The following is a 3,956-nucleotide window of genomic DNA, read 5'->3' as shown; positions in this document are numbered from 1 at the left end:
CCCTTAGATGTTCTGGGCCGCACGCGCGCTACACTGAAGAGATCAGCAGGTTTCCTTGGCCAAAGGTCGGGTAATCCGTTGAAGCCTCTTCGTGCTAGGGATTGGGGTTTGCAATTCTTCCCCATGAACGAGGAATTCCTAGTAAGCGCGAGTCATAAGCTTGCGTTGATTATGTCCCTGCCACTTTGTACACACCGCCCGTCGCTACTACCGATTGAATTATTTAGTGAGGTCTTCGGACCGGTGCGCGGCAGCGTTTCGACATTGCCGATGTTGCTGGGAAGATAACCAAACTTGATTATTTAGAGGAAGTAAAAGTCGTAACAAGGTTTCCGTAGGTGAACCTGCGGAAGGATCATTAACGTACATTTACTATTAAGTGAATGAAACGTGTGCTATATGTCGCAATATAATGTTGCAGACTACAATGCTGTGCGCTCCCATAGTATAATATACTGTGGGCAAAAGCCTCTGGCAATGATCATTCGTTTCATTAACGTTTGACCGGAGCTAGTCGCAAAATATTGCGCAGTGTGCAAAAGCAGCGTGACGCGGTTTACAACGCTTAGCGCTCTTATGCATTGTGTGAGAGCACTGCCATGTATATCTGCTCGGTATCGCCAGATGCCTGAGCGAATAACGAAGTTCGTTGTGAAAACGGCGTTCTTTTGAATATTATACTTTAAAACGCATAGCTCAATCAATTCTTTGGGCGCTAGATGAACGTCTGGTGTCTAGTGTTTTAAATCGATTGTAGTAAATGCTTGCGTTAGTATTCTATATACTCTGCACATTTTACTCAAATTGTGCGAATTTGAACATTCGCTTCATTGCGTTGTTTTAAGAAAATGAAAGATCAGCGAAAGCAGATTTTTCAATTTCACACACAGTGAAATATTCATATTTCAATTTTGAAACGAGATTTTGTATCTCGGACCGAAAAGCGAAAGCTTTACGGTGTACTAATTGTAACCATAATATCATACTAGTTTCAGAATCGCCCGAGTTATCCTAAACGATTTCGAGGGAATCACGATCGAAACATATATAAATATATATAAAATCACCCTGAACGGTGGATCACTTGGCTCGTGGGTTGATGAAGAACGCAGCTAATTGCGCGTCGATATGTGAACTGCAGGATACATGAACATTGACATTTTCGAACGCACATTGCGGTTCTCGGATACTGTTCCCGGACCACATCTGGCTGAGAGTCGTATAACATTTACCAGACTGCCGCTTGCTTTAAACGGCTTGCCGGCGAATGATGGAGTTTCGCGTATATGCGTGCTCTTAAATAATTCACTAAACGTGTGAGCCAGTCCAATTTGCAACATCGGACATTTCCGTTCGTTGACGTTTGTGGGATTACGGCGGGTTGTGTGTCCTAGAGATTTATATTCTTGCGACCCTCCCGATAACCGGAAACCCGAACTCTTCGAAATGCGGTTTGTTCCGGCAAATTTGGACGATTCAAAGGTTCCTCGTCGATTTTGTGTGCGCTTGCTTACTAACGTTTGCAAGCACATCATAATCATAATACGACCTCAGAGCAAATGAGATTACCCGCTGAATTTGAGCATATTACTAAGCGGTTGGAAAAGAAACTAACTAGGATTCCCTTAGTAGCGGCGAGCGAACAGGGAAGAGCCCAGCAAAATCCGCGGTCGGAGACGGACGCTGGGAAATGTAGTGTTAGGGAGGATCCGATTATCTCGATGCGTTGCGGCGAGTTCAAGTCCATCTTGAATGGGGCCATTTACCCATAGAGGTGCCAGGCCCGTAGCGACCGTTGCGCGTATCGAGAGGATCTCTCCTCAGAGTCGAGTTGCTTGAGAGTGCAGCTCTAAGTAGGTGGTAAACTCCACCTAAGGCTAAATATGACCACAAGACCGATAGCGAACAAGTACCGCGAGGGAAAGTTGAAAAGAACTTTTGAAGAGAGAGTTCAAGAGTACGTGAAACCGTTCAGGGGTAAACCTGAGAAACCCGAAAGATCGAAAGGAGAGATTCAATGTTATCGTTGTCTTCCATTTATTGGCGTGCGATTGACCGGGATTCGTCCCGCGATACGCCGTCGGTTTATGCGTTAGGGGCGTTGGCATGCACTTCTCTCTCAGTAGGACGTCGCGACCCGTTTGGTGTCGATCTACGACCGCGGCGGTAGCCTGTCACGAATTTATTCGCGCCAGACCCCGCGTGCTCCGGCCGACTGCCAGACGGTATAAATGATATGGTATAGGGTCGCTTTAAGCGTTCGGCCGGTTGCAAGCACGGACGGTTATTGGCCGTCGGACCTAGTCCGGCATCGATGCCGCCTCGAGCTGTTAGCTACCGTGTTCTCGAACGGACTCTATTACCGGTCAGCGATGCTATTGCTTTGGGTACTTTCAGGACCCGTCTTGAAAACACGGACCAAGGAGTCTAGCATGTGCGCGAGTCATTGGGAAATACAAAACCTAAAGGCGCAATGAACGTAAAGGTTTGCTTAAGTAACTGAGGGATGACGGACCGCATCTACGGATGCGTGCTTGCAATCCCGAGGCGTCTCACTCTCATTGCGAGAAGAGGACGCACTCAGAGCGTACACGCTAGGACCCGAAAGATGGTGAACTATGCCCGGTCAGGTCGAAGTCAGGGGAAACCCTGATGGAGGACCGTAGCGATTCTGACGTGCAAATCGATCGTCGGAACTGGGTATAGGGGCGAAAGACTAATCGAACCATCTAGTAGCTGGTTCCCTCCGAAGTTTCCCTCAGGATAGCTGGCATTCGATGAGCGAGTCTCATCCGGTAAAGCGAATGATTAGAGGCCTTGGGGCCGAAACGACCTCAACCTATTCTCAAACTTTAAATGGGTGAGATCTCTGGCTTGCTTGAATAGTGAAGCCAGAGATTTGGATCAGAGTGCCTAGTGGGCCATTTTTGGTAAGCAGAACTGGCGCTGTGGGATGAACCAAACGCCGAGTTAAGGCGCCTAAACGACGCTAATGGGATACCATGAAAGGCGTTGGTTGCTTAAGACAGCAGGACGGTGGCCATGGAAGTTGGAATCCGCTAAGGAGTGTGTAACAACTCACCTGCCGAAGCAACTAGCCCTGAAAATGGATGGCGCTGAAGCGTCGTGCCTATACTCGGCCGCCAGGGCATGAGAAACGTTCATAATAGTTCGTTTTGACGCCCTGGTGAGTAGGAGGTCGCGGTGGTGGTGTGCGCAGAAGGGTTTGGCGTAAGCCTGCCTGGAGCCGCCATCGGTGCAGATCTTGGTGGTAGTAGCAAATACTCCAGCGAGGCCCTGGAGGACTGACGTGGAGAAGGGTTTCGTGTGAACAGCCGTTGCACACGAGTCAGTCGATCCTAAGCCCCAGGAGAAATCCTATGTTGATGTTGGTGTATTTTATTTTGAATAAAATTTCACACCCATCGGGCGAAAGGGAATCCGGTTCCTATTCCGGAACCGCGCAGCGGAACCGTTTACAAGTCGGGCCCTCGCAAGAGAGTTCGTCGGGGTAACCCAAAATGACCTGGAGACGCCGTCGGGAATACGGGAAGAGTTTTCTTTTCTGTATGAGCGTTCGAGTTCTCTGGAACCTCTAGAAGGGAGATAGGGTTTGGAACGCGAAGAGCACCGCTTTTGCGGCGGTGTCCGTATCTTCCCCTCGGACCTTGAAAATCCAGGAGAGGGCTACGGTAGGTTTCGCGCCGGTTCGTACCCATATCCGCAGCAGGTCTCCAAGGTGAAGAGCCTCTAGTCGATAGATAAATGTAGGTAAGGGAAGTCGGCAAATTGGATCCGTAACTTCGGGATAAGGATTGGCTCTGAGGATCGGGGCGTGCCGGACTTGGTTGGGAAGCGGGCGTAGGCCGATGTGCCGGGCCTGGGCGAGGTGAAATTGTCCTTGTGACTTAGATCCGAGCTCGGTCCCGTGTCTAGGCCCCCGCGGATCTTTCTTG

At 49.3% G+C, this 3,956-nt stretch overlaps 1 non-coding gene across 1 annotated transcript; it reads left to right on the top strand.

The window, feature by feature from the left end:
- The first annotated feature begins 1,064 nt into the window (after positions 1-1,064).
- On the top strand, positions 1,065-1,220 carry LOC113378876. Its single transcript, XR_003367233.1, has one exon. It is a non-coding gene; the product is annotated as a 5.8S ribosomal RNA (ribosomal RNA).
- The last annotated feature ends 2,736 nt before the right edge of the window (positions 1,221-3,956 follow it).

Source organism: Ctenocephalides felis, unplaced genomic scaffold (assembly GCF_003426905.1).
Source record: "Ctenocephalides felis isolate EL2017-DRISC unplaced genomic scaffold, ASM342690v1 CF-g0.4_SCAFFOLD_01886, whole genome shotgun sequence".
NCBI classification, from domain to species: domain Eukaryota; kingdom Metazoa; phylum Arthropoda; class Insecta; order Siphonaptera; family Pulicidae; genus Ctenocephalides; species Ctenocephalides felis.
This window is presented reverse-complemented; position numbering and strand designations above follow the sequence as displayed.